General features: G+C 34.8%; 1 protein-coding gene across 3 annotated transcripts in view; it reads right to left on the reverse strand.

The window, feature by feature from the left end:
- sim (bHLH transcription factor single-minded) overlaps window positions 1-7,500 on the reverse strand; it is a 329,050-nt gene that overhangs the window by 49,947 nt on the left and 271,603 nt on the right. The window lies entirely within an intron of this gene.

Here is a 7,500-nt window from a genome sequence, read left to right on the forward strand (position 1 = left end):
CTTTGTACTTTTTCCAATCTGTCAATGTCTTTAATGAGATTCGGTGACCATACGGAAACAGCATATTCTAAACGTGGACGAACTAACGATTTATATTGCTTGTTTATGAGAGATGGACTTTTGAAGTCACAAGATCGCGCAATCAGTCCTAGAATCTTATTTGCTTTCTAGGAGGCTGAAATACACTTCTTAGATGATTTGAGATCGCTGCTAATAATTACGCCGAAGTCCTTTTCAATTTTCACTTTTGTTAACGAATTTCCAAATGATTTGTAATCGTACTTACTGTTATTTTTACCTATGTGCATAATCTTTCACTTACTTGTGTTAAATCTCATTAGCCACTTTTCAGACCATTGCTGTAGTCTATCTAAATCTTCTTGAATATCTAATTGATTTAAGTGATCATTTGCCATTTCGTACAGTTTTCTATCATTAGCAAATTTGGAGGTAATAGATTTCAGTCCGTGGTCTATATCATTTATATATACTATGAATAGAAGTAGCCCAAGAACGGAACCCTGAGGAACTCCCCTCGTAACATTTTTCCATCTAGAAGTTTTGCCATTTAGAACAACTCTCTGTTTTCGATATATCAACCAATTACTAGTCCAACTTAATAGGCTACCCCTTACTCCGTGTGAAGCTAATTTAGTAAGTAGCCTTTCGTGTGGGACGGTATCAAAAGCTTTTGCAAAGTCTGAATATATTAAATCTATATTGTTTCTTTTGTCATAATTCGAAATGACTGTGTTGTAGAATTCGAGTAAGTCACGCAAGAACATTTCCATCTGAATCCATGATCGCTATAGTTTATCAAACAGTTACTTTTTAAATGATGTTCGATAGCATCTCTTATGATAATTTCCATCATTTTTCCTACGATTGAAGTCAAGCTTATAGGCCTGTAGTTATTTATTGTATTTATCTATTTATTTTTTCTTAATATAGGAGTAACGTCAGCTAGCTTCCATTCTCTTGGGACATCTCCGGATATGATGAATTTCTTGAACATAATTTCTAATGGAACAACAGTCTCATTTTTAATTTGCTTTAAGATTCTTGGATGGCAACCGTCAGGCCCTGGTATTTTACTAACTTTGAGTTTTTCTCTATACCTTTTAATTTTTTCTTTTCTTACATTTACCGTAGAAAGTTCACCCTAGACTTTTCACAGGTTTCAGTTTGGAGTTGTTTAAAATATTACACATTCCTTCATTTGAATATTCAAGTTGACTGTCAGCAGATAATAGTGGGCCAATGTGATTCCTAATAAAATTTTTATCTCTAATATAACTATAGAATTCTTTGGGATTCTCTCTGTATTTATCAACGATATTCATTTCGTATTGTCGTTTTTGTTTTTTTAATATCTTTTTAAAATCTCTCTGTATTATCACACAACTTTTAGTCATCAGGTACATCCGAGCAATTATATTTCTTATAAACCTGTCTCTTTTTAGCAACACTATTTCAGTTTCTTTGTCAAGCCATTTTGGGCGAGCCTGATTTGGGGGCGTCTGTCCTTAAACAGGATGTAAGTATGAATCATCTTAGTAAGCGTATTTTGAAATATTTCCCACATCTGATGTACAGATCTTTCGCTTAATTTTGTGTCCCAATCTGTAAGATGAAGCTCCTGACGTAGTCCTATGAACTGAGCTTTACTGAAATCGGGTATTTTAGGTACACAAGTATCTATTCTAAGTTTTTAGCAGTTTGAATCTAAGTTGTGATCACTACTTGTAATAGTTTTACCAACATCTACATCGATTATCATGCTTTCGCGGCTAGTGATTAATAGATCAAGTAAATTTCCATGTCTTGTGGGCTCTTTTACATACTGAACTAAGTAACTGTCACCGAAAAAAAATCTATCAAGCTACTACCTACATGGCCATGTTCAATGGTCATTCAATCGATGTCAGTAAAACTGAAATCACCCATTATCAATAATTTCCGGTTGCAGAAACTAAACAGTTCTTGAAACAATAGTTTGTCGTCTGCTAATGATGTTTTTAGCCTATATATTACACCTACATTTCTTTTTTGTCCATTTGTTTGGGTTAATTCTACTCACAAACTATCATACGCATCCTGTTTCACTTTTTCTAAAACACAGTCATGGACATCGTCTTTAACGTACAACAGAACAACCCCACCTTTCTTGTGGTTTCTATCCTGATGAAAGTTTTTAAATCCAGCAATATTAAATTCTGCTTCAAACTCTCCACCATTTAACCATGTCATCCACTCATCTATCGACTTATTTGTCTATCTGTTCACCCATACACTAAAATTTTCTTCATGTAATTATTTAACGATTGACTGATTGATTGATTGGTTATCTAATGACTAATTTTTTTTTATCCATTTGTTTGTTTATTTTATATAAATAAGTTTATTTATTAACCAATCAATCTCGTTCTTAATCAATTTACTATTTCTTATACACCTTATTTGCTTATTTCTTTATCCATTTATTCAAGTATCTATTAATTTATTAATTTCTTTATTTATTTACATATTTATTCATTTATTTATTTGCTTATTTATTTATTCATTCATTTGTTTGTTAATTTACTTATCTATTATTTCATTTATCTATTTATTCATATATCTAATTACTAATTTATCTATTTATTCGTTCATTCTTTTATTCAATTATCTATTCATTTATTGATTTCTTTAGTAATTTGTTTTTTCCAGTAGTTATTGATTAATTTCTACTTGTTTTTTGTTTGTTTTGTTTTTTACATTTATTTATATATTGGTACTTATTTCTTTCTTTCATATGCTTACTGGTTTATTCATTTATTATTTATTTATTTATTTATCTATTTATTCATATAGTAATTTATTTATTTATTTGTATATTTACCTATTAAAAGATTAACCAATATACTTACCTATTTATTTTTATTGACGAGATAAACACCATGTGAGGACGGAACCTTTATTGGTACGACGTTTTGCCTATTCCAGCTTTTTGAAGTACATGAAAAAGCTGTAATCAGCGAAACGTCGAACAAATAAAGGCTCCGTCCTCATCTGGTGTTTATCTCGTCAATCTTGTCGGCAAACTGCCACTTTTTAGGGAATTTATTTTTATACTTAGTTATTAAACGATTAGTTAATGTACTTACCAGTTTAATCATCTATTTATTCATCTACTATTATAAGAGAGTTTGGAGGAAAACATACATATATAAATCTGAAAAAATGGAGATTATAGCTTCTCGTAGGACTTTTTCAATGCACAATACTTGGGTATGAGCAATAGTACAACATTCCTCTGAAGCACCCAAAGATTTTGGTAAGGTAAGTAAATCTCTAAGTAATGTTGTACCTATAGTTTTGTTTGAAAGAATAATTTTCATCGAAAGGCCGGTACCATCCATAAAAAAAAAAAACTCAAATGAAATTCGTCTGTTTAACTCCTTTATTATAATTGATAGCCAGAATGCAAAAACATATTTACCCTAACTGCAAGATTAAGGAAGGATTTACCTCTTTAATGTTCAATTTTTAGAGAAAATGGTGAAGGCTGAACTCAAATTCATGCCAGTTTCATGATAGTCGCAACCCGACGATCTTGATAGATTGCAACAGTGTCTGTGTTTGTTTGTTTGTTTGTCTATGTGTGTGTGTGTGTGTGTGTGTGTGTGTGTGTGTGTGTGTGTGTGTGTGTGTGTGTGTGTGTGTGTGTGTGTGTGTGTGTGTGTGCGTGTGCGTGCGTGTGTGTGTGTGCGTGCGTGTGTGTGTGTGTGTGTGTGTGTGTGTGTGTGTGTGTGTGTGTGTGTGTGTGTGTGTGTGTGTGTGTGTGTGTGTGTGTGTGTGTGTGTGTGTGTGTGTGTGTGTGTGTGTGTGTGTGTGTGTGTGTGTGTGTGTGTTGGATGAAATCCAAATGGATTTTCCTGGACTTGACACAGTCTGTGTGTTGTGACTACAAGTGTATGATCGGTCTCAAAGGACATTTTGGTAAACCTTGCAGTTCTGTATGATCCTCTAATTCAGCATTTCTCAACCAGGGTTCTGCAAAAGGTCCCTAAGGGTTCCGCGAGAACAAGTGAGATAAGCTAATGCAACTTTTGATTTTTTATTTAATTTCATATACGTAATATAATCAAACACGCACGACATATTCTTGGTTATTGTAACAATGTAATATAGACATCATCCTATCTAACCTATTATTACGGTGAAAATAAAACGAGAAAGATATGGTCTATGTTTTTTTTTCTTTTCTTTTTTTGCGCAGGGGTTCCTTGAGACATGCAATTTATTTTAAAGGCTACGCAAGGGTAAAAAGGTTGAGAAACGCTGCTGTAATGAGTAGTAACAGGTATATGGTCGATTTCCTATGCAACTCTTCCAGGATTGCTGTACCAAGGCTATTGGTAAGGTCCCTGTTCATGGAACCAGGAACCACCAATCCTCATCCTTTTCGACTGTGCAAAATTCACCAGAAGAGAAATATTACCGTTCCTGCTTCCAGAGCAATAGAAGCTAATACAATCTTCATAGCAAATTCTCTCGCCGTCCGTAGCCGCTTTGTAGTCGTCATAAACAAGTTTGTCCCGTGGCGGGTGCTGTTCAACCATAATCAAGTTTGGCATATTACACACATACGCTTCGGCAAAAGCATATACAGCAGTTAGAACCATGGAACCTCAACAAAATCATGCTATCATCGACAAGAATGCCCTTATAATGGCGTGCTATAATCGTCTAAATATGCCTTCAGCTTCCTCCATGAAATGGGTCCCATTGTTGTTGCTCTAACAGTAGTAGGTATAACTCTTACTATTAGTAAACCATTTTGTGTTAACAGAAATGTCAAAAGCTTGTTTGCTCTAATCATTCACGAGATATCTGACACTTTTTTTATTTATTTTTTATTTATTTATTTTTCTTTATACAACAATAGTGTTGCTGTGTCGTCTTTGCTCAAATTTTAAACACAAACTCTACTTTGGACACATTCGGAATTATTTCTCTTGCTACCACTCACTCTGACTTCCTCATTTTTTTCTTTTTGAAGTTCCCTCAAAGAAGTTTTTCTTCCTTATCTGCCCTTGAGACTAACAAGACTTACAGACAGAATGGAATACCCTCATTGTTCTTACAGACGGTATTTTTTTATGTTGATTCCCTGACTAGGTAAACTGCTTTATCTCAATCTATTAACCTACTCCTAACTTGTACACTGAAATCATGCCTATATCGAACCAATTCCAAAGATCCCATTCCTCCCATTACGCTCCTATAGCTTAAATTTCTTGTTTATGTTAAATTTTCTAATGTCCCGAAGAGCCTTTCTGATCATCATCGAAGAACGCTCTATTGGAGATCTAACATTTCTTTCTGAGTCTAGGGCATCTTTGGGAAATTTTGATGAGATCTATGCGGTTCCACTAGATATATCAAAAGCATTTTATATAGACTATAACAAATCTTTGATTACTAAGCCTCCTACATACAGTATCTATCCTTCTCATTGCTTCATCATTTTTTATTTTCTTTGTAACCGTTTTATAGCTATTGTTGTAGACGGTTACTGCTTCTCTCTGGTGTTCATAAAGCTTTGTTTTATCCTCTACTCTTTTCTTGCTGTTCATAAATGAGTTATTTGGCAGCATATCTCCTGTGTACTCTCATGCTAAATACATTACTCTAAATTCTCTTACGTCATTTCCTAGACGTTCCTCTTATACTATGTTCCATTTTTCCAGAAAGATTGCTGCAGAAGACCTAAATTCTGAATTTTGTATCATATCTGCTTTGGGGAAAAGAAAACTTAATGTTCAACGCCACAAAGACTTGTTTTCTCCACCTGCCCACTCGACACAATCTTCCACAGAGCCCGTTTTCTTTGATGATACATTTTTTCCGCCCTTTTGACGTCTTAAACATTTTTGGACTATCCTTCACTAGTAAAGTCGAATGGAAAGCTTATATTCCAAATACTTCCAGAGAAATTTAATTGAAATTAGATCTTTTATATCATCTCTAGATTTTTCTAACTCCAACTTAGCTGCTGACTCTATGAAAGGGACTCATTAGCTCTTGTATGTAATACTTCCCTTATGCAGGGGGCGACTCACCTCACAAGCTCCTTTCATACATATCGACTTTTCGCCGTGCACTGTCCACGACACGAAGTCGTGCTCTCAAACAATCATGGATGTCTATGGGCGCTTTCACACGTCACGACCACGACCACATGGAAAAGCGTCCATAGAAACCCACAGTTATTTGAAATCACGACGTCGTGTCGTCGACAGCGCACGGCGAAAGGTCGATACGTGTGAAAGTAGCTTGCTTCTTTTCTCGCTAGCGAGCTTCAGCTTTCGTCTGTCCAGTGCAATATTGCATCTCTATCACTTTTCTGCCATTTGGGCAGTCCTCTTCAGAACTCATAAAGTATGTAACCCCTTTCCGTAGGAGGCCATACAACATAAAAATATAAAAACATATGAATGGAAGAGACCGTAAGGCCTACACTAGGCAGGTCCATGTCCTTTACTACCATAAAGTTATCATATATTTTCTTAAAACAACCATGGTTACTAAGTCTAGATTTCTTTAAACGTCTCAACCTCTTTCTGTACTATCAACTTTTTTGCAAAGTAGAAGATGCCTACAGTTTCATGTCCTATGTTACCATTGAACTTATACATTTTCTTAAAACAACTATGGTTACTAAGTCTAGATTTTTTAAACGTCTCAACCTCTTTCTGTACTTTCAACTGTTTTGTAAAGTTCATCCATTACGCTCTTTTTTTTTTTTTTTTTTTTTCCACTGGAAGGGTCTAAAACTTTGTCCCATCTGATGTCTTTCCGATCGTCACTGCCTTGGGCTCTTTCGAAAAGAGGCTCTGAGGACACTTTTCCTACTCTGGCATTTGGCTTTCAACTGGAGTATTCTCTGTTCTTTTCTTCGAAGGTGTTTCTGCAGCCATTTTGTTTTAATACTCCCCTCCACCCCCGCTTATCGAAGTATTTAGAAAAAAGGTCATCGGGCGTCATGTAATGAATTAAGTGAACGTAATATTATGAAAATAGGGACAACGCATAACTCTATACAAATTAAGTGAACGTAATATTATGAAAATAGGGACAACGCATAACTCTATACAAATTAAGTGAACGTAATATTATGAAAATAGGGACAGCACATAACTCTATACAAATTAAGTGAACGTAATATTATGAAAATAGGGACAACACATAACTCTATACAAATTAAGTGAACGTAATATTATGAAAATAGGGACAACGCATAACTCTATACAAATTAAGTGAACATGATATTATGAAAATAGGGATAGAAGGATGAATAGACCGTTTGGTCTTTGATGGAACACAAATCTCCCGACCCCGCTATCTAAAGGAATTTGAAAAATCTGTTCAGAGTTTTATCTGCAACCGTTCCTTGCAACTACAACTATTCTAGCCACCCCATCATCCAGACTTCTCGCCAGCCACAGTACTCCA

Source organism: Oratosquilla oratoria, chromosome 25, assembly GCF_046742065.1.
Source record: "Oratosquilla oratoria isolate Oo_2021 chromosome 25, ASM4674206v1, whole genome shotgun sequence".
Classification (NCBI taxonomy): Eukaryota; Metazoa; Arthropoda; class Malacostraca; order Stomatopoda; family Squillidae; genus Oratosquilla; species Oratosquilla oratoria.